Raw genomic sequence first — 24,079 nt, 5'->3', positions numbered from 1 at the left:
TCTGGTGGTGGCTGCACATTGGAGTGAATTCTATCTATGGTGGTTTCCCTTTCCAAGGGGTACAGCTAACCCTTCCCATGGTGGCTCAAATTCACAAAGGCAGAACATCTATCTTTCACCATTCATTAACTGTTTTTCACTTGAGGTCACTCCTTTTTTGTTTGGACTCTTTTTTAGATTCAGTCTGATTGACATTGTGATTCTTTATTGCTTAGTTAAAAAAAATGTTATATCACCATTATTTTACATATGTTGTAGGTGCGAGCCATTGGCCATATTCAGCGTTGCACTGTCACTTCAATTGCTTGCATACTTGCACACACACATCCATTTAGCGCTGCACTTTATGCCTCATTCACATTGCACATTTTGTACAATTGTAGTGCTAGCAGCTTGCCAACTTTCATTGGTGGCACAGTAGTTTTTATAATTCACGTTATATACAGTGTCCCTGGACAGTTGAGATCTTTTGAACGTGAACAAGACCCAATACTGCACAATTTATACTCTATGCTCCAGAACTGGTTTGTTTACTTCAGCTCCCAAGGCTGGTTTTAAACTAAACAAATTCATCGATAAATGTCCCAGGTAGGTGGTGGTACTGACCAGAGACACTCAGGAGGCTTTAGCTTCAATATAAGGGTATTTTTTTTTTATAAACGTATTTTAGCAACAGGCCAAAAATAACTTCTCCACAGAAGGTAATAGCAGACTGGTTCTTGCCGCCAAAAGGTAAGTGGTTGTTAACCCACTTCATATAATCTGCTCTGTGTCCTAATGACAGGTGCTCCTGTCTCTGCGTTTTATATAAAAAAAAAAAAAAAAAAAAAAAAGCCTTCTTTACCGTATTTCACAGCATCTCCCGGCAATCACATAACTGGCTGGCTCTCTCCTCTCCCTGGCTGACAGCTGCGGTGGGCAGGGCTGAGAAGAGAGAGAGAGAGAGAGAGAGAGAGAGAGAGAGAGAGAGAGAGAGAGAGAGAGAGAGAGAGAGAGAGAGAGAGAGAGAGAGAGAGAGAGAGAGAGAGAGAGAGAGAGAGAGAGAGAGAGAGAGAGAGAGAGAGAGAGAGAGAGAGAGAGAGAGAGAGAGAGAGAGAGAGAGAGAGAGAGAGAGAGAGAGAGAGAGAGAGAGAGAGAGAGAGAGAGAGAGAGAGAGAGAGAGAGAGAGAGAGAGAGAGAGAGAGAGAGAGAGAGAGAGAGAGAGAGAGAGAGAGAGAGAGAGAGAACCAGCCAGTTACGTGATCGCCAGCAGACGATAGCTGCGGATGACAGAGGCAAGTAAACTTACCACGGTGTCAGGGTACAGCAGCCATGGTAAACTGTGGTCAGTTTAACCACTTCCCGACCGCCGCACGACGATGTACGTCGACAGAATGTCACGGGCAGGCGTAAGGGCTTACATGTACGTCCTTGCCTTCCCGCGGGTCGGGGGCCCGATCGGGCCCCCGCCCGGTGCCTGCGGCAGTCGGTATTCGTTCGGGAGCGATCCGGGATGAGGGGGCGGCCATTCATTCATGGCCACCCCCTCGCGATCGCTCCCGACGAATAGAAATCCTTCGTCACATCACTTCCTCTCCTGTAATGTAAACACAGGAGAGGAAGTGATGTAATCTCTCCTCCGTGTCGGTATTTTTCGTTCCGACACCGAGGAGAGAGGATCGGTGAGTTGCACCAACACGACACTACACAGTAGAACATGCCAGGCATACTCACACCCCCCCCCCCCATCACCCCCCCAATTACCCCTGCCCCCCAGTCACAGTGACACCAATGTCTTTTTTTTTTTTTTTTTTTTTTTTTTTTTTGCATTGGTGTCATTTGTGACTGTAATAACTGTTAGGGCAGTCAGGGTTAGCCCCCTTTAGTTCTAATGTACCCCCTAACCCCCCCAATAAAGGTTTAACCCCGTGATCACCCCCCGTCGCCAGTGTCACTAAGGCTGGGTTCACATTGCAGCGGTTTATGAGAACGAATGTGATTCGCACCGCATTGCAGTGCAAATCACATCCGATCTCTGTGCGATTCGAGTTCAGCCATACAGATAGTATGGCTGAATTCGCGCCGCACCCACCGCAAATTCGCACGGGACCCTTTTTTTGGCCCGCAGCAGAATCGGATCGCATGGGTGTTCACACCATGCGATCCGAGTTTGCAGATCGCACTGCGATATGCGAACTGATCTGGGGGTGTCATTAACATTTCACTGACACTCCCAGCAGTTCGCATAGGGCAGTGTGAACTGCCGCCGGGAGGCATGCGATGCGAGAACCCGCCGCGGATTCGTGGCGTTCCCGCATCGCTCCAGTGTGAACCCAGCCTAATAAGCGATCGTTTTTCTGATCGCTGTATTAGTGTCACAGGTGACGCTAGTTAGGCAGGTAGGTATTTAGGTTCGCCGCAGCTTTTTATAGCGCCAGGGACCCCCATATACTACCGCATAAAGCCCCCTGATTGCCCCCTAGTTAACCCTTTCACCAGTGATCACCATATAACTGTTACAGGTGACGCTGGTTGGTTAGTTATTTTTTATAGTTTCAGGGCACCCGCCATTTATTACCTAGTCTCACTAGTGTACCCCTAAATTTAGGGGTGTCTACTTTCCAAAATGGGGTCATTTGGGGGGGGGGTTTGTGCCATCTTGGCATTTTATGGCCTTCAAAACTGTAACGCCCTTAGAAAGCCTGAAGGCGGTGCTTGGTTTTCGGGGCCCCGTACGCGGCTAGGCTCCCAAAAAGTCCCACATATGTGGTATCCCCGTACTCAGGAGAAGCAGCAGAATTTATTTTGGGGTGTCATTTCACATATGCCCATGGCATGCGTGAGCAATATATCATTTAGTGACAACTTTGTGAAAAAAAAGTTTGTAATTTTCCCGCAACTTGTGGCAAAATATAAAATATTCCATGGACTCAACATGCCTCTCAGCAAATAGCTTGGGGTGTCTACTTTCTAAAATGGGGTCATTTGTGGGGGTTTTGTGCCATCTTGGCATTTTATGGCCTTCAAAACTGTAATAGGTAGTGAGGAGTGAAGTCAAATATTTACGCCCTTAGAAAACCTGAAGGCGGTTCTTGGTTTTCGGGGCCCCGTACGCGGCTAGGCTCCCAAAAAGTCCCACATATGTGGTATCCCCGTACTCAGGAGAAGCAGCAGAATTTATTTTGGGGTGTCATTTCACATATGCCTATAGCATGTGTGAGCAATATATCATTTAGTGACAACTTTGTGTAAAAAAAAAAAAAAAAAAAAATTTTTTTTTTGTCATTATTCAATCGCTTGAGGCAAAAAAATAAAATAAAATATTCAATGGGCTCAACATGCCACTTATCAATTTCCTTAGGGGGTCTACTTTCCAAAATGGGGTCATTTGGGGGGGGGGTTTGTACTGCCCTGCCATTTTAGCACCTCAAGAAATGAGATAGGCAGTCGTAAACTAAAAGGTGCGTAAATTCCAGAAAACGTACCTTAGTTTGTAGATGTGACAACTTTTGCGCAAACCAATAAATATACAATTATTGACTTTTTTTTTACCAAAGACATGTGGCTGAATACATTTTGGCCTAAATGTATGACTAAAATTGAGTTTATTGAATTTTTCTAATAACAAAAAGTAGAAAATATTTTTTTTTTCAAAATTTGCGGTCTTTTTACGTTTATATCGCAAAAAATAAAAATCGCAGAGGCAATCAAATACCATCAAAAGAAAGCTCTATTTGTGGGAAGAAAAGGACGCAAATTTTGTTTGGGTACAACATTGCATGACCGCGCAATTACCAGTTAAAGCAGCGCAGTGCCAAATTGTAAAAAGACCTCTGGTCATTTACCAGCAAAATGGTCCGGTCTGAAAGTGGTTAAAGGGGGGAGGGTATAGCCATGCAGGATCGTCCAGATTTTTTTTAGGCAATACGGGGGGCCAAATTACACAGCACAAGCACTGTGCTACATAGCATACTTTAAAATGAACAGGATTTTTTTTTTTTTTTTGGGCTAACAAACCATTTAATGGATTAGTCTGAAATCTGGCAGCAGGGTCTTCAACACACTTATTCTACTTGGAAAGTACACCACATATCTATGCCACCCTATTTCCTGGGAGGGTTATCCTTGGGCATCCAGAGGAGAACAATTAGCATGCATGGCAAAATGTTAATATGGCAAAATTGCAGTGGGAGGAGCTTAAAATCTGAGACCACCAACCGTGTAAAGGGTAAGATATGGTAAAGTCACATTTCACTCTGCTAGCTCTCTTGGTAGCCCCTCCTGCAGCATACTGCACAGATCTGTGGATCAAGCATGGGCTTTCTGCCTATGCTTTTCAGTGTTTGATTGAAGACAGCATTGGCTGTCCATTTTTTCTATATGCTTTGTACTCTTCCTTTACCTCTGAGCAGGTTTTTTCACTATTTCCACACTTCATTTGTATCCACTTATCTTTCTGTTGGACTCCATTTATGGTTCAATGCGTTTCAAGAATATAATACAATACAAGTTCTTATACTCATAGTATACCTGATGTATTCACTTTTACAGCATTGAAGATTAAATTGTTTTCTTTTTGACCACGGTTTCCTTTTTCTCTGGGGATCATTGTGTGCATCCAGCTCTCTTGCGGGCCCCTTCCTCAAGACAATGTGTCTCTAATTTTGTTATGCATTAGATGTATTGTTACGTATTGTAAACCAGACCTTAACCTGGTGTAGAATGCCTCAGGGCTTTGTGGATTCACCAGTAGCGTTTTCCATCAATTTGCAAACCATTCTCAAGGGGTGGACACCTGAGTTTGGTTCATTCCTGCTGCAATAGGTCGATGACATCCTCATCCCCTTCAAAGGAAGCCAGTGTCTGTGACTCAGTAAGTCTTCTGCAAAAATCTTTTTGAAAGTGGTAACAAAGTGTAAAGGAAAAAAGTTACAATGGTGTCAGGAAAGTGTTGATTACCTTGGTTTTGTACTCTCAAAGGGGAAAATCAGTCACAAAAGAGCTTCAGCGCTCATGGGTCTAGCCCGCCCACAGACCAAGAAGGACATGCTAACCTTCTTGGGGGTTATTGGTTACTGCCGCCAATGGATCCCCGATTGTTCCTTCTATGACAACATTCTGAGACAAGCCACAGGTTCTGAAATGTCAGATATTGCATCATGGTCACCAGATATGTTAAATGCATTCTTGTACTTGAAAAATGCTATGGTTGTAGCTCCAGCACTTGGTCTCCCAGATTATGGAAAAAGGTTTCATGTATATGTAAGGTAAAATTGTAAAACCATGGCAGGTGTCCTCGCCCAGGAACATGATGGCAAGCTCCTCCCTATAGCTTTTTTCCTCAAAAGGTGGTTCCAGTTCAGGTTCAAGGCATGCCTCCGAGCATAAGCCCCCTCCTCCTGCGAGGGGCTAATTAGCATCCTGTGCGAAGGTTGTAGACATGGCCACATCACTTACACTCAATAGACCAACCACTTTGTACACTACACATAATGTGACCCTCTTAAATGGATGACACGTCTTCACAAAAGGTTGAGCAGACATGAGGTAATCCTACTATCCAATAGTGATCTAATTATGAAGTATACTGCCCCAACAGCTGGACCAACTCCAATTTTGAATGCCCTGCTAGGTCTTAAAGGTGAGGAAGATGAGGTAGTGGATGAACACGACTGTATGCAAACTGTTCAGGAGGAGACCAAACGACACATATCATGCAGGATATGCGGTAGTCCAGTTGCCAGACATAGTGATAGAGGCCCAATACCTCACCAATCAGCCCAGGCAGCAGAATTAATAGCCTTGACAAGAGCTTGTCAACTTTTTGAAGGCCAAGATGTTAACATCTTTACAGATTCCAAATATAGTTTCAGGGGTCATATGGTCAAGGGGAGGATTTGTAGCAGCTGATGGCAAGGGGATCTCACACTCTATTGCAGGCCATACAGTTAGCCATTATCCATTGCAGAGCACACACAAATAGTGACACTGCAATAGCAAGAGGAAATGCTCTTGCTGACAAAATGGCTAAACTTGCAGCCACTACACAAGAAGCAAAAACTGCCATGCCAATGTTAACACAAGAAATGCATCTCCTAGACCACACATTGATTGAACTCCAGAAACATGCCACTGAACAAGATTTGAAAGGGTGGGTTAGGGAACCAGAGTCTGAGAATGGGAAGAGGACAGGTAGGAAAAGTCCACAGGTGGACTTATCGTCAAAGAGGGGAAGCCATGCATCCCTGTGCGCGTTGGCCACAGAGGGTGGAAAACCACATGTGAGGTATTACTCAGATTGGTTCCTTTCTTTGGCATGTGGGGAAAAGCAAACAGGAAGATGTGTTTCCCGTTTGGTTTAGAGGCCTTCAGAAACACAAGAGAAGACACACAAACAGTGGTCCGCATACTCACGGAGGAAGCGATTCCTAGATGGGGATGCCCACTACAGATAAACTCAGACGATGGCCCAGCTTTTATATCAAAGCTTTGCCAATAATTAAAGCATTAAAAATAAATGGAATACCATCCACAGAGTTCAGGGATAGTAGAGAGAATGAATAGGACCATTAAGGATAAGCTCAGAAAAGCTACAGGGGGTACTTTCCACAAATGGAATAGGATGTTGCCTATAGTCCTGGCTGAGATCAGAATGACTCCCATCAAGACTACAGGTTACTCTCCATTTGAAGTCTTAATGGGTAGGCCTTTTCCCTACACCCTGAGCTAGAATACCTTTAGTTTTGGAAACAGGACATTTAGACCAGGTTAGGGAAGGGTAGGTCTGAAAACTGATTGAAACTTTAGATCAAGTAGAAAGAAATGTTACTCGCACCTCTCCTCTTTCTCCACAGGATCTGCCTACACATCCCTTCCAGCCCGATGACTGGGTCGTGGTGAAACAGTTGGCACAGACCAGAAAAGGAGGTTACCAGGATGGACCAGAAACCAAGGTGGTAGCCGTGACTAGTACTGCAGTCCTGGTGGAAAACCAATAAGCCTGGATCCATGCCAGCCGTGTAAAATCCTTACACAAGGAGAGTGCGAAACAAGCCGCTAGAACGCGAGCTGAGCAACTCTTACACAAGGAGATGCGAAGCAAGCTGCTAGAATGCAAACTGACCCAGAGATAACATACAAGGAAAAAGGAGGCGCAGCAGGTGATTTTAGCCCTCAAAGAGCGATTGAAGCAGGCGTTTTAGACTCTGAATCATCAAAATGACTGTGCGCATAGCCAAGGACTCTGGCAAACTCTGGCTGTTGCTCTTGACAACCGTAGTCATTATTTTTGTCCCTGTCGGGGTCATTAACTATCTACCACCCGGAAGATTTGGGTGCAATTAATACTATGTGTGGGAACACACATACAGAGGGCAATATTACAATGAACACACAACAGTAATCCACTGAGGGAAGGCAAAATAGGAAAATTCAAAGGGGGCTTAACCCCAGATTAGACATGTAAGGTATTTTGCCTCTCCCTGTTTCATTGACATTAGGCAAAACTAGAGAAAACATAGATTAATGTTTTAAGAGGGGATTGAAGGAATATGTACATTCCCTAGAGCCACTGGGACTCAATTTTAGGATCAGTATCCATCTTGCCAGTATGCATATAGTCAAACATAACTCTGTCTTGGGAACTTGTCCTATGCATATTCCAATGACACTATTTCTGTTAGATTCATTTGTTCTGCGACTTCTTAGAAATAGATACTGATTACACTGTCCTCAAGACAATACATCTCTAAATTTTGTTATGCATTAGATGTATTGTAAGTCTGGAACATAATTGTTTTGCATAACCGTGAAAGGTCCCATTACGCACATGGGGTGTTGTATAATGTTGTATGATAATTTGTTTCCTATATAAGTGTTAGGGAAATAAAAACGTATGAAGTCAGATCCCCGATCTATCATAATTTAACCCTTACAGTTATCAGTCCATAAATGAAATAGTTTTACTCACTTTACAATTATATCCATGCTGGCTCAGATCAGGAAGACAAGAGTCTCCATATTGGCACCATTCGGCCTGCATAAACACTTACATGCAACACACCAACATTGCAAGCTGCTCATGGGAATGGAGGCTGGCAGAGGGCAGAACCACCAGGCAAAGCGGCTACCACCACCAGGAATGTGCGTAGACAGGAGGCAGGACTAGTGGGTAGCACTGTTGCTATTGCTTAGCCACTAAGGAATGAAAATCTTTCAGCAAGGGCTTTCTAGCCTAGCTGCTGCTCCAGAGATGCACTAGGGGGGTTTAGATCACCAGATCATCCCCTATCTAGAACCCAACCTGAAGAACTAGACACAGGGCCCTGATCAGGTTTTGAATAGTTTTAAAATTTGATCCTCAGACTGTAGAGTAAGGCCTAATTCACAGTAGCTGCTGCTTTACAACGCAGTATCTAGTGTGCATAGCTGTCCAATCTCTGAGCATCACACTGATGGTGAACTGACTCTGTGCGCAGAATTGTTTTCAGAGCATACCACCGTAACACAGGTAGCGTGACCCAGGCACACCGGGACTAGGCATTTTGCCTTGTCAAGCAGTAGGACTGAGCTGGAATAGCCAACAGCAACAGCAGCCTGCAAAACCTTGGGCCAAAAGAAGCATCCGCAGAAGCCAAAATATCTACTTTATAGAATTTAGTGAAGGTATGCACAGACGACCAGGTGGCCGCCTTGCAAACCTGTGAAACTTGATGACGGAAGGCCCAAGTAGTACTAAACGCCCGAGTATAATGCACCGTGACAGGGAAAGGAGGTACCCGACCCTGAATAGAATAGGCCTGAGACAGTTTGTCCGATCCATCTGAAGATGGTAACCTTTCCTTGGTCCCTGTTTAACCAAAAAAAGCAAGTCTGACCTCCAAAAGGACTCAGTGGCTGCCAGAAACACCCAAATTGCACAAACCACATCCAAGGTATGCAAAGCAAATTAGTTGGGATGAGGCGGCTTGGGACACAAGGACGGCAACACAATGTCCTCATTCAAATGGAAGTCAGACAACTTGGGCAGAAATGACAGACAGGGACAAAGAACCACTTAATCCCTATGGAGTACTAGATAGGGACGACAACAGGATAATGCCACCAACTCCAACACCCTGCTGGGCCAAGGTAATAGCCACCAAGAATGCCACCTCTTGGGACAGCCCAAGTAAGGGAATCTCCAGAACATTCTCTAGCGGAGGTTTCTGCAGAAACGATAGTACCAAGTTTAAATCCCATGGTGGCAAAAGAAACCGTACAGGCAGAGCCACATGCTGGACTCCTTGAATGAAGGTACGAATTAAAGAGTGAGTGGCTAGAGGTCGCTGAAAGAAGACTGCTAAGGCAGACACCTGCCCCTTGATGGTACTCAAGGCCAACTTCTGCTCAACTCCCCGTTGAAGAAAAGTGAAGATCCGAGCCACAGAAAAAGGATCAAGGATGAACGTCAATCGACTCACACCAAGAAATGTACGCTTTCCACCTACAATGGTATATCTTACTAGAAGTTTACTTCCTCACCTACACCATAGTAGGGATCACTGATCCCGACAGACCTCTATCTCTCAGTAACTGGCTTTCAATGGCTAGGCCATTAAAACCAGTAACTAGGTCTCATATTTGGTGGACGTGTCCTAAAATGAGACAATTTTGGAGAGAAATAATACAGAAAATAAAAGATAACAAAAGAGGGAGTCCAAGAAGATCAGTGGGATTGTTTATTCCACAGGACAAAAAAACAAACAAATGTTAACCAATATCTGAAAACCCTGGTCCCCGCATTCCTGAATGCAGCCAAAAGTTTAATTCCCATACATTGGCAAGACCCAGATAGAACTACACTGAGGAACTGGAGTTCCTAATAGAACCATCTAATAGAGTAGATGATATCTATAATCTGGAGTATATAAGATTTAGTGGAGAGGAGGGTTGGGGGGGATTTGAGAGAAAATGGAAGGACTGGCACTCATTTAAGCTTACTTTGAAGTTCGCAGAGATGTCAGGAGTCCGATTGGTTTAGGAGCTGGTACGGAGATAGATGTAAGCGACATTAAAAGTTGGATCCAGAGCAAGAGGGGGAAGGGGGGGTTAAGGATTTTAGAAGCTTAAGCCCCATACACACTATCAGTTTTCCTGCTGAGTTTTTCCTTCAGATTTACCAAAACCATATAATATGAGGTCAAACCTTAGGAGTTTCAATGTGTATGCAATCAGGCAGGCCCTTCTACTACATGGTTTTGGTAAACCTGAAAGAAAAACTCAGCAGAAAAACTGATAGTGTGTATGGGGCTTTAGAGGTAATCTGTATCTAGCTGTAGAGAAGAAAGTTCTCGTGTGATGAAATGCATGTCATTAAATTTTATTGGAACTTTTTTGTACTTAAATTTTAAAATGAATAAAAGATATTGAATAAAAAAATAAATAAATAAATAAAAAACACCAGTAACTGTAAAGCAGGATGGAAGCTCAGCCTTCGGTACAACTGGTCCTCTCTGAGAGGTAGCTCCCAAGGGACGTTTACGGCCACCAGAAGACTTTCCCCTTTGGTCCTTCACACGCATCACAGAAGAGGAAGGTGTTGGCCCCGAAGTGGCACTAGGACAACTGTGGCATCTACAGGAGGAACCCCGTGAGATTGCCACAAGCCTCAGTGTTACTTCCTGTTGAACTGAACCTGCTGAAGGGGCTGTTTGAGAAGAAAAACTACTAACCTGGTCTGCATTCACTCCAGTCTCAGACCCAGGAAGCCCAATTTCCTGGATGCGGCTAATGGGGGCCTTGGGTAGTTCCGCTGTCGCCTGAACCTTTACAGGAATTATACCCACACAAGGAGACACAGTGCCCCCCAAAGTGGATGAACTCTGCAACCCTTCATTGGTACCCCCAAAAGGTTAAATTTGTGTACTCCCTTGATGCTCACGAAGGAAGTCCATGAATCTGGAAAACAGCGAAGCTGTCCCCCCACCCCAGCAATGGGTGAGGGCATACCTCAATGCTGAAGGAGTCTTGTCAGTGGACACAGAGAAACACGCTCTAGACTTACCAGATCAAGATTGCTTGGAACTTCCCGGGATAGACTGGAGAGATCTGTTTCCTTTATCTGCAGTCCCGGGAGCCCAGAAGAATTTCTTATGGGCTGAGAAGGAAGGCACTCTTTCTCCCCCCCCCCACCCCAGACACCCTTGATATCATCCAGGGTAGACCCATACAGGCGGACATCTTGAAAGGGCAAATGAGCTTTCTTAAAAGCTTGGTCTGCTAACCAAACCTTAAGCCACAGCACAGGTCAAATCACCACCGCTGAAACAGAAAGCTTGGGCAGCACGGGAGCTGCATCCAAGGTTGCATCAAAAATATACAGCAGCCCATGGACCTACTGGTCCACTAAATCAACATAAGCAGCAGGAACCTGCTCATTAACCAGATCCTGGTGAAAAAGCTTGGCCAGTTAGGGTCTGCAACACCAGGGCAGAGGCCAAGACTGAATGCAATGCCGAACCAGCCATAGTAAACATGCTGTGTGCCACAGTCTCCGCTTTCCTGTCAGCCGGATTCCTAAATGATGGGGATTCCTCTACTGGGAGTATGGTTGCTTTATTCAACCTGGAAAAAGCAGGGTCTGCCACTGGTGGGGTAGTCCTTTTTAAAAAAAAAAAAGTGATTCTTCAAAGGGTTAGCGTACTGAGAAATGTTTGGGGACCAAAAAGGGCGATTTTGGTTGTTCCCATTCCTTATAGGTAAACCTATATAAATAAGGCAGATAAGGAAACACCTTTGTTTGGCGATGTGCCTTATGCATACCAAAGGACACAGCCACATCCGTAGCCCTGTCAGCCGCATTCTCAATTTTTAGAGTCTCCCGCACCGCAGTAACAAGTGCCTCCATCAGCACCTTTTCACTCGCTGCTGAGACCATAAGGGACGGGTCAGGGGACGAGATATTAAACCCCCCTGGACAGGCCTTGTGCCCAGCCGCATCAGGCTCAGAATCAGATGAGAGACTGAGCAGGGGATGCTCCCTCCTGCGTCTTTGCCCACGCGCTACTTCCACCCGAGATACCAATGACTCAAGGACCACCATCAGTGCAACAATGGGAAGCTGGGGTTCCGAGGGACACTCCCACCTCTATAAGGGGATCAGTGGGTGGGATGTGACCCTGAGGCTCCATAGGAAAGCAGACCATGTAATACAAAAGGAATCTCTGGCACCACCAAGGGACACCCCAAAAGCTAGGTTACCCATCTACCAGCAGAGAGGGAGATACACAAGGAGCCCCAAAGACTCACCATCTCAGCCAGAAGAGCGCCGTAATTCAGACACAGAAAACACCAATGGTCATCCTCTATTTCATCCTTACCTGGCAGGAAGAGGAGAAGAGAGGAGGAAGAGGAGGAGGAAGAGGAGGAGCCCTGGCATCTCCATGAGGCTCCAGTGCCTCACTAGCCTAAGGAAAAATGGCCACTGTGATGTCATCAGCTACACAAACATGTCCGGAGACCAGCCAAACCAAGGGAAAATGGCTACCTTGATGTTGTCCGACCTCCCAAACATGGTCGCCGGCCGTTTGACAGGCTGAGGCATGCTGCAAGGATCCTCTGGTGCCTTCAACATCGTTGCACCATCTGCAAGGGGACCCCCTCCCAAAAAAGGTACTGTAATCCACCGGGCACCGCTGTGCCCTCTGCAGCGGGACCCCCAAATTGCACACTACCTCACATTGCACACACAGCAGTTCTCCACTGCACCCTCTGCACTGGAACCCCCCCTTCCCATACCACCAGGGCCAGACACACACCACCCAGAAGGGGAATGGAGGGGGAGAACCAACATGGGTCTCTACCGCCTGCCCTGGGACTCCAACCAATCCATGGGGGGAGGGGAACCCTGCGAGACGTTTACCTCACAGGCCAGCCTCTGTCCATTGAGGCTATTTTGCGGCCACCCTAGCGAGTAGCTGTGGTCTGCACGTGCTCGCTGGCTGGACTGGGGAGACCACTGGATCTAGATCATCCAGCCCGTCGCCCAGCCTGGCTAAATTTCCTAGGACCAAAAGATCCCAGCAAGGAGCTAGGTCTTTACTCATGACTAGACAGAAATAAACTGAATACCTATGGCAGGGAAGGGGTTATATTTTGACTGAGGATAGACCATGGGCGTAGCTAGGTGTTTTTCATTCTGCCTAGTGCTACTCCTACGGAGTCAATATAACCCAATGGTCAAGATTAGGGAGACACTGTGTCCTTCGATGAAAGAAAGAGAAATCTAGTTTATCTTTACGTATCGTTCTTGAAGGGATTCTCTTGTAAAAGACTGTGCGTATTTTGCCATCACTGGCACATACTTCTGTAGATCGCATGTTACTCAAAAGGTGCATTTGAGTTTAAATTGTCTACTGTCCGTATTGTCTTTTCTTGGACTCTTGCTTTACCCCAATGTAATGCTTACTATGATTCTATATTATAAAAATGCTTTTCTGTTTCTTGTAAAATTTTGAATACCTTCAATAAAAAAAATAAAAAATAAAAAAAAAATAAAGTTGCGTGACTAAAATTTGAGTCGGCACATCTCATGTGGCTTCCTTGTTCCACTTGGCACTGCTCTGCATTATTCAGTCTAGTCTTTTAAAACATACTTGTTTAGACGTATGCAAAAAGAAAAAAACACACACACACATTTCTAGATGTAGAAGTTGGACAAAATTGTTACACATACAAACATAATTTGTTCCGGAAACATGCTTGTATAAAAAAAAAAAGGTGAACACAGACAAATAAGGAGGAGCAACATTTATGTTATAACACCCTGATATTAGCTGTTAAAAAGCAATTTGGTCATTCTTTGATTCTGCTTAAAACCTAGTCATTTTGCCTACTACTTAACAATGGGTAAATGCTTTTGTATTTTGATAGTACTTGACCTATTCTACTATATAAGAAATGGTACTTGGCATCAACAAAATAGAATAAATTAAGCAAAAACATACACCTCTGGCATACTACACAACAAAGCAGATTACTCCCATTGGCCTAATTCCACCATGTAGTTTTCTCCATGTCACTTCTCTGCCTCCAGGCTGCTCATAGGACAATGAATCACTGTACTGCAAATTCAGGTGACATAGATAGCTATAAAGCTGAACCAGGAAACAGGAGGAATCAAGTGCCTAACAGTGCAGGTTGACAGAGGTAGTGAATTGCCAGGGTGCCTATATCAGGAATATAAATAATTTACATATATGTATTTTAATTGCAGAATCATCTGTCGCAAGGGGTTCTGCCATTAATTACCGCTAGCAAAAATGCAGCACTACAACCCCAGGAAACACTTCCAAATCCTGCAAAACACTCACCCTCCTAGAGAGATAAAAAGTGATCTGTTTTAGGTTAGCCATACATGTGCAGATCTGATAAAGCACATCCCTTAAAAATTCCTCTCATACTGTGTTGTGCTTATCAGGCAATAGCCCATTAGTTCCTCATATTAGCAATTCAGTGCAGTGCTGGCTTATCTCTATTCATCTTTTCTTTATTGGCAGAGACAGTTTATCAGAGAAAATCTGCCCGTCTAATGTATTACAAAAGGTGGTCTTTTCTGATGTGATCACTTGTGCACCTTACAGCATGCAATTGCCACAGCCATTTGTCTCTACTCAAAATCCTAACACTATGAAGCTGCTAACCAGCAGAAAGGTTCACAGCATTTAATCTGAAAAGACAACAGAGCAGACTGTACAGTATGTGTTCGTTGACAAAAAACACAGCCCATCGCAGATTGTTCACTTTCCATTGCATCTATATTTATAGAAAGCATCCTGCAAGCTCGAGACTGCAAAAAGCTGTGCAGATAATGAACTGTACAAGAACACCACCTTGTGGATGAAGCAAAAACATAATGCAATCACAGGCAAGGACAAAATACACAGTAGTGGCTGGTACATGGAATTTTAAACGTGCTACAGTCTCATTTTACAGTATGCATTCCGTGTATCTGTTGCCTCTCTTTAAACTAAATAATCCAAGAAATGCTAAGAAATCAGGATTCCTTACTTAGCAGTAAAAACAAAACCTGCGGTGACATCCCCTATACAAAACCTCCCACTGCCAGCTAGCCTCAGCTTTGTAACAAGTAATAAAAAGATCATAAGAAAAGAGGGGAGACATGTGCCCTGTACAAATCCTATTTCCTTAGGGTGACTTGACACTGGCCCGCTGTGCTTTGGCCACAGAATGGGTGCAGCACAGTGTACCCATGGAATTGGTTTGTATTAGCTGCATTTTGTCAGACTATTATGTCCCGTGTGGTCCGTTTTCTGTAAGTGTACCAAAAATCCTGCATGCAGAATATATGTCTGTCTATGGCAAAGAGCAGCTAACATGCACCAAAACTGCAGGTACACTGCAGCCAAAGCATGGCATATCAACGTGAAACAGCCCTTAAATCATACAGTACAGGACACAGGATCTTTTGTCTTTAACCATAGGACTTTCAAAAGCAGTCCAACTAAAAGATAGGAAACACGGTACACAAATACTAACCGACCCATATAATACACAGATCAAGAAAGACCCAACAGAACTCCAAGGGCAGCTTGCAGCATCTTACACTTGAAACGGTGAGAGGAGGCCTAAACATGTAGCTGGTAAAATGTAACAATTGTGTGAACAGAAGACTAGGTGACAGCCTGCAAATCTAAAAAGGAAGTGCATCATGCTGAAGATCTATGAAGCAACAGATCTAGTAGAGTGTGTCTTAACAGGGAAAGGAGGAACTCTATCCCTTAGACCTTATTCTAATACACCTAGGAATGAAGGTGCAAGAAGCAGGGATCTCTCTGTAGGAACCCTCTGGAAAGGCTTAAAATACAGAATGAAAGACCAACAGTTTCTGAAAAAGTTCAACCAGGGCTAAGAATGGCCCCTTGATGGTACTCAAGGCCAGATGTTGGTTTAGACCAGACCGAAGGAAGGACAGGATACTTGCCACTATATTACAGAGATGAAAATTTCTTGATCTCACACCACACAAAATAGGCTGCGATGGTAGACTTTCCAAGATGGGAAGGATGGGCACATCCTTTGGGATCCTGCCCCTCAAGATCTGGGCTTCAGCTGCAATACCATTAAATGCAGGGACCAAGAAAGCAAAAATATGATATTTATAATAGCTTACCTGTAAAATCCTTTTTTTGGAGTACATCACAGGACACAGTGCCATAGTAGTTACTATGTGGGTTATAGTCCACCTTCAGGTGATGAACACTGGCACGCCCTAAGACAAGAAGTCCACTCCCTATATAACCCCTCCCACTACTGGGAGCACCTCAGTTTTGTAGCAAAGCATTATACGTGTATTAGAAGAGGGGAGGGACCTCTGTGTCCCATGATGTACTCCAAGAAAAGGATTTTACAGGAAAGCCATTATAAAAATCATATTTTCTTTATCAAATAAAATCAATAGTTGGTGTTGTGCTCCCAAAATAAATAGTAAAGTGCGATATATATGCTATGTTGCCTCCAAATCAAAAATATATGGTAATTTATTAAATAATAAACATGGTTATATAAAACAAGCACTTCAAGTCAAATTAAAGTGCAAGAAAAAAAGTGCAGCAGTGATAAACAGGCGACTATAATCAATGAATTGCATAAAAATATAATAAAAAATGAAATCAAAGACTGTCCAATATCACCTTACTTCAAAGGAGTTCATCAACATGAAAGTGCAATGTAGTGCTGGTGAATCGCAAAAAAAAAAGTCCTCCTGGATCCAAAGTGCAGGGTGAAAGTGCTATGCGAGTAAACCATGAATAGCACTGACTTCAGAGATTGCGAGACTTGAGACTTCGGTGTTAATGACAGCCATAGGTGTACTAACTTCTTACCTTACTGCTGTAACGTAAGCAGCATTCAAGAGAAGAAAAAGGGGGGCTGGTCACTGCGTTCCTTCATTCCGGGGGGGGGGGGGGGGCCACGGTATGTGCAGAGCTACATAGATGTTTCCTTTCATCAAGGTAGTGTTAATGGTAAGGACCACTCAAATACATCAAAACTGGACATATAGGAAAGATTGGGAGAGAATACAGCGCCTCTATGGTGTAGTATGCTAACAAATCCGGTTTATTTCCAACAAATAATAATACAGGTACATTTAAAATGGATTAATGCAGTGTAAAAACGAGCGGCGAGCTCGATACCTTAAACGTCACTTCCGGTGCCTGTATCCTACACGTTACGTCACGGTCACGTGACAGTGACGAAATCTAGCACTTGGACCTTCTTGTTCCAAGCCAATAGGATACTGTTCTGCAGCAGCCTCGAATGAAACTGAGCATAATCAACGGCCTCAAATGAAGCCACCAGCTTTCCAAACAACCTCATGCAAAGTCAAATGGAAGGATTCTTCTTTGCCTTGACTACCTGAATGAGTTCCTTTATGGAACTGATCTTAGCCTGGGGCAAGAATACCTTTTTCTGGGCTGTATCTATAATCAGACCCAAGTATTCTAATCTCCTTGATGGTTTTAAGGAGAATTTCTCTAGGTTGTGAATCCAACCTAGGTATTCCAGGTAGTTGACTGTTGTGATCATACTTTGGTCTAAGCGGGCTACCGACTGGTCTATCAAGAGTAGATCATCTAGGTACGCTATAATCGTTCTACCTTGGGCCCTTAATCTGTATAGAGGAGGGGCCAGGACCTTTGTAAACACTTGAGGTGCAGTAGCTAGACCGAAAGGCAAAGCCACAAACTGAAAATGAAGATTTTCTACCTCAAAAGCGTAGATATTTCTGGTGAGCGGGTAAAATCGGCACATGGAGGTATGCATCCCTGATGTCGATTGACACCAGAGGTTCCCCCCTTGTAGGATGGTGACTACAGATCGGATTGACTCCATGCGCAAAGAACAGATATTTAGGAACTTGGCTGCAGAAAAAAAACTTCTTCATTAATAGGGGCTGTAGTGTTGGAAACAGTTGCAACACTTGACGGCCCTGAGGTCTCACTCTGACCAGCCACTTCAGGACTCTCAGGGGAGGGTGCCATTGTTTAGGCTTTTTAGAGCTTGAAGGAGTCCCTCAAGCCCTTTTTTGGGGTGTTTCTACCTCCCCTTCTGACCATAGCCCGATGCGCAAATGCAGAGGTACTACCAGAAGAAATCGCACCCACTGCTTGGGCAAACAGTCCAGCAACTGCCACTGTTATTAGTGCTCAGCCTGCTGCTTTAGTAAATGTGCTAAGGGAATGCCTGTGTCACCACTTACATGCCCCCCTTTTGCTCGTGTACCTCCGACACTTTGCAGCCAGCCTAATGGAGCTTTTAAAAATTCTCACATGCTGACGTTGCTGCACCCCAAGCTGACGGGATCGGCGAGCGCGCGTGTGTGTGTGTGTGTGCGTGCGTGCGTGCGTGCGTGCGTGCGTCGGCGAGGATGCTGACAAACCGCCGCCATGAGACGAGAGGCGGTGAAAACGGAGCGGCTTCCCCCTCTATCCAGAGAGAGGGGGAGAGCCTCTGTCCAGGTGGGGGGTGTTTTAAGGAGAAAAAATCCCCCCCCCCCCCCCCAACACCTTACCAGAGGCCTGGGACTGGTCGCCGGAGGCAAGTCTGCAGCTTCTGGTGATTACAGAGAGATCAGAGGAAAGCATGAAGATACGTGCTCTATAAACCTCCCAGTGGTGACTTTTAGGCATGATAACATTTACATTTTAAAAGGAGACAATTTAAAGATAATTTTTTAGAAATCTCCACTTACCTTTCCCACTGCAGGGATTCTGTGCTAAACCCAACAGACTCAATCTCCACCCCTCACGGTGGGCTCCATTAAAAACATTCACTTTTAAACAAACACAGTTAGGGACACTCCCCTTAGTCTCATCATAGGAGGGGGTAGGGGACAAGGAAAAACTAATGGGAACTCGACACTACATTCAAACAAACTACAGTTGAAACACATAAAAGGGGTGTATGATAAGCAGGCAGCCCCTCCTTGCACAGCCCCTGCTGGGATGTGTCCCCACACCTTTTGTCTACGTGCCATGACCCAACATAATTAAAACACGATAACAAGAGGGGAGAAGATGGGGGGGAGACGGGCTGAAACGTATATAGAGCCAGAATTACATTATCCCAATGCCATTTTGTCCCCAAGTTTGTTGTTCTCTGCTGGGCCATAGTCTGTGGGTAGGAGCCCAACCCACAGCCCCCTCCAAAACACACAGTGACAGTGGGTTCTGTCACAGTAGTTATATAGATCACTCAGAATTGTGAGGCACACAAGGGTGAGTCAAGCCACCTCTTCTGTAATGGAGCCTGCACACTCACGTACGGGTCTCCTGACTTGGCCTATCCACATCCGACCGGATGTCTAGCATCTAGCTGTCACTCAACATAGACCTGACGCAACACAAGGACACCTCAAGGACTCGCCTACACGCTGACCGCAGTGCCCCTGAAGGAAGACTATTTACATTCCATCTTTCTCAGTCAATACCATGGAGTGGTGAGAGCACTTGGCAACCCCCCCCCCCCCCCCCCTTCTCTCTTCCTTGATAAAACTCCTTAGTCAAGCTCCCAGTGATATAGGTCATACCCCTTCAACATTGGACTGCAAAGTTCACTAATGCGTATTAAGCAAACCATAAGGACAGCTATCTTCATATATGTTTGGATTTAACTATCCTACGTAGATTGAGAGACCCTCTCTTATGTTGGAGAGACACTGGTAAATCCAGAGCTCAGTCAATTGGTTACATGCTGACTTATGTATCCCGCATAACCGGTTTAGGATTCCCTACCCTTGTGTGCATCACAATCCTGAGTGATCTATATACATATCCACCTAATTAATCTACACAAGTACTGCACCAGCCCTATCAATGGACATGCCAGGTGTAGAGTGTATACTGGACTAGTCATTCCAGCAGCTCCAGTGCTTCCATAGCAGGCCATGAGTGTGTGTGTGTGTGTGCGTGCGTGCGTGCGTGGCCCCGAGATTGGCGCCATATTGTGACAACGTTGTAATTTTTTTGTATGCGTTTTTAACTATGTGTACTGGGGGGGAACGTCTCCACCACAATGGTGCTAGCCAACCTATAGTGGACTAATCCCATTGTTGGTTTTTCAATAAAATGTTTCTAATTTTTTATACACCATGGTTGATCCTCATAACAGCTACCTCTTTGGAGACATCTTTGTCTCAGCACTGTTTATGCACTGCTTCTAAATAGCTTTGGGAGGTATCCCATCCACTGGACAAATCAGTAACAATCAATAATACATGCAACAATTTCCAAAATTTGTAAAGTGAAATCTACCACATCAGGGAGTATAGCATTGCAGTTCAGGTGCATATGTTGGGCCAAAGAGGGAATCCATTTGTCCCACAATGCCAGAATGTTGAGTTAAAACAGTCTGCAGTGAAACAGGAAGTATGGTATATTCTTGAAGGATACTACTATCAGGCATGAATTGTAAGCTGACCCTGGGACAGAAGGACCTGAATACGAGTAGAGGAACAAAAATTTGTCCTGAGGCAAAGAGATCCTGAGGAGGGCTGATAAATGACAGACAGTGACTACTTCTGAAGGTTGGCGATTCCCTGCAGGGTCTGCATTAGATGCTGGACAATGCTGACAAGGATTGGGAGGACTGGTTTTAAACAGGAGATGGTCAGACTATCCCACAATATGTATCCCATCTGCGTAGAGCAGAACTAGGACCTACTTGACCTCACCTATACTTCCAACATTACACAATAGTTTAAGAGAAAGGTAAGGAATCCATCCAAGCAATGATAGGGAATGGATATCCTAACAAGGTGTATTTCCATACGGGAAAATTAACCCCCCCCCCCTCCCAAAGGATACAGATAGCAGCAGGGAGGAGGAGAGAGTCGGGGAGAGGTACGGGGTGTGCCTTACCCCTCCTATCTGTACACTGGAGTTAAAACAGGATCGCTCTCTGATCAAACTGTACAGGGTTTGATAGTGGGAGCAAAAGCACACAGCCCACTCATCTGGCTCTTCTCTTCGCTGCTGTTACTACTCTTGTAGTGATGAGAGGGATGTGGTGGGATGAGAGAATTTGTGATGGAAGGGGGGGAGGAACAGAATTTGCTCTAAGAGTGAGGATTGGGGGGAGATTTACAACTTATGGACCACTTAACTTTGCCTTACAAAGCACATTTTAGGGCATGCAGTGCGGTAACCCCCAGATGGGCTCTCCCTGTCAGCGGAAACCAAGGTATGCCGTTTACCAGTACTTGCCGATTCACGTGATGATCAGCTTTTATTGATCACGTGGTAAGAAGCCTCTGTCAGAGGCTCCCTACCACAAATCGGAGATGCGGCATGTCAGACTGACACATTGTAAATGCTGCACTGGCACGTTATCCTACTGGTTGTCATATGACGCCCAGTCTGGAAAACCTAACCACTTCCCGGCCGTCAATCTGCTATAGGCCAGGCGGGAAGTGGTTAATCACTTATTAAGAAGTGGAAAATTAGGGGCTCTTGATACCAAGCCACGGTCAGATAGACCAAGGAAGATTGTAGCCACAACTGGCGGAAGAATTGCTTAGGATACAAAGTAAAACCCACAGGTAACCGGAGGAGAAATACAGACTGCTCTCCAAAAAGACGGTGCGGTTGTTTTTAAAGGAGCACAATTCAAAGATACTTGAACAAAAAAGAGCTGCATGGTTGAGCTGCCAGAAAGAAGCCTTTACTGTGCTAATGCCACAAAAAGCCAATGAGGCATGTCAAGGTGCTGGACACATTGTAACCAGGCTTTTTTGTGGAACTTTGTCAGGAAATGTTCCATTCGCTGATATCATCTGTCTTTTGGCGTGCAGTACTGAGGTCCACCAGCAGCTGTCTCCTGGCAGTTTGGAACTGTCAGGAGAGCTTTTACCTGCTGATGTTATGTCATCTTTGGGCTGCAGTACTGGTGTCCACCAGCGGATGGCTCCTGGCAGTGTTTAGCAGACAGTACCTCCTGCAATCATGTGTCAGCCGGCAAGCACTCACGTTTGCCTTGGTATTGTCCTTGTGCCCTCATCTACAGCCTGTTTATCTGTTCGCCTGATCCTGAACCTTGATTCCTGCATCCTGCCTCCTGAACCTGTTGTACCTGATCCTATCTATTCCTGCATCGCTGGAACCTTACCCTGCAACCCTTTCTCCTTGTCTCCCCCCCCCCCCCCCCCCCATCTGCTGACCTCCTGTTTATGACCCTGGCCTGGCTTGTCTACGATTCTGGTACTCCCCTTTGCTACATATGCTGGTTTATCATCACCGTTTGGTTTGTTCACTCATTGTATTGGTGGTGTGTTCACATTCATATGCATTGACTTTAATAAATTTACTTTCACCTACTTATGTCTGGTTCACTCTGTTGCAGTCACACAGTTCTGGTCACATCTAGTTTATGACAAACTTGTACAGTAAAGGCTTCTGTCAACTTGACCATGCAGCTCTTTTTTGTTCAAGTATCATTGTACTGTGCTCCTTAAAAAACAACCACACCATCTTTTCCCAGAGCAGCCTGCATTTTTCCTGAGGTTACCGGTGGGTTTTTCTTTGTAGCCCAAACAGTTCTTGTGGCTGAAATCTTGCTTGATCTACCCGACCTTGGCTTGGTAATCAAGAGATCCCCAAATTTCCCACTTTTTATTAAGTGTTTGAACATTACTGACTGGCATATTCAAGGCTTTGGATCTCTTTTTATATCCTTTTCCATTTTTGTAAAGTTTCATTACCTTGTTGTTATGCAGGTCTTTTGGATGTTCTTTTCTATCTCCTCATGGCTCAGTGTCATTTGGCATGATCAGTCATATTTTCAATATTAACCGCTTGCTGACCAGCCGCCGCAGTTGCACTGTGGCAACATGGCTCTGCTGAGCGAATTACCATCATGGTATGACAGTTCATATTTTGTCCATTACGGGGACACGCGCGCCCCCTGCTTGCCCACGGAGACATCTTTGTCTAAGCACTGTTTATGCACTGCTTCTAAATAGCTTTGGGAGGTATCCCATCCACTGGACAAATCAGTAACAATCAATAATACATGCTACAATTTCCAAAATTTGTAAAGTGGGTCCAATGTTAGATTTTATTTTCATCTAAGACTCCTACCCAACCCTGAATTCAGGACCAGCCTGGAAATCTACCACATCAGGGAGTATGGCATTGCAGTTCAGGTGCATAGGTTGGGCCAAAGAGGGAATCCATTTGACCGTGCCTACGGGAACCACGGACTCGATCGCCGGTGGGATACCCACGATCGTGTCACAGAGCTGAAGAACGGGGAGATTCCGATGTAGAAAGCATCTTTCTGTTCTGCCTAGTGACAGGACACTGATCGTCTGCTCCCTACCATCGGGAGCAGTGATCAGTGTCGTGTCACTGCTAGCCCATCCCCCAGACAGTTAGAATCACTCCCCCAGGACACACTTAACCCCTTCATTGCCAGTGACATTTTTACAGTAATCAATGCAATTTTATAGCATTGATTGCTGTATTAATGCCAATGGTCCCAAAAACGTGTCAAAATTGTCCGATGCGTCCGCAATAATTTCGCAGTCACAATAAAAATAGTTGATCGCTGCTATTGGTAGTAAAAAATGTATTTATGTTTTTTTTTATATATATATATATATATATATATATTTATTAATAAAAATGGCATAAAACTATCCCCTATTTTGTAGACGCTATAACTTTTGCGCAAACCAATCAATAAATGTTTATTGCCATTTTTTTCGCAGAGGTGATCAAATACCACCAAAAGAAAGCTCTATTTGTGGGAAAAAAAAAAGGATGTCAATTTTGTTTGGGTACAACATCGTACGACCGCGCAATTGTCTGTTAAAGTGACGCAGTGCTGAATTGCAGAAAGTGCTCTGGTCAGGAAGGTGGTAAGATCTTCTGGGGCTGAAGCGGTTAATGACAAATTTTCACAATTTCTACCAGGGTATGCAAACTTTTGAGCACAACTGTATAAAAAATGAATTGATTACATATTGATCCTCTTTCCTTCCTAAACATAAGTTTCCTAAATAAATCACTGCATATATGTACATAACAAACCAAATTTT

General features: G+C 44.6%; 1 protein-coding gene across 2 annotated transcripts in view; it reads right to left on the bottom strand.

Moving 5' to 3' along the window:
- The window catches only part of KDM4C (lysine demethylase 4C), a 732,113-nt gene that overhangs the window by 651,320 nt on the left and 56,714 nt on the right, over positions 1–24,079 (bottom strand). The window lies entirely within an intron of this gene.

Source organism: Lithobates pipiens, unplaced genomic scaffold (genome assembly GCF_037356315.1).
Source record: "Lithobates pipiens isolate NorthernLeopardFrog02 unplaced genomic scaffold, aLitPip1_a1.2 Scaffold_13, whole genome shotgun sequence".
NCBI lineage: Eukaryota > Metazoa > Chordata > Amphibia > Anura > Ranidae > Lithobates > Lithobates pipiens.
The sequence above is the reverse complement of the archived record's forward strand: the minus strand, read 5'-3'. Positions and strand labels throughout refer to the sequence as shown.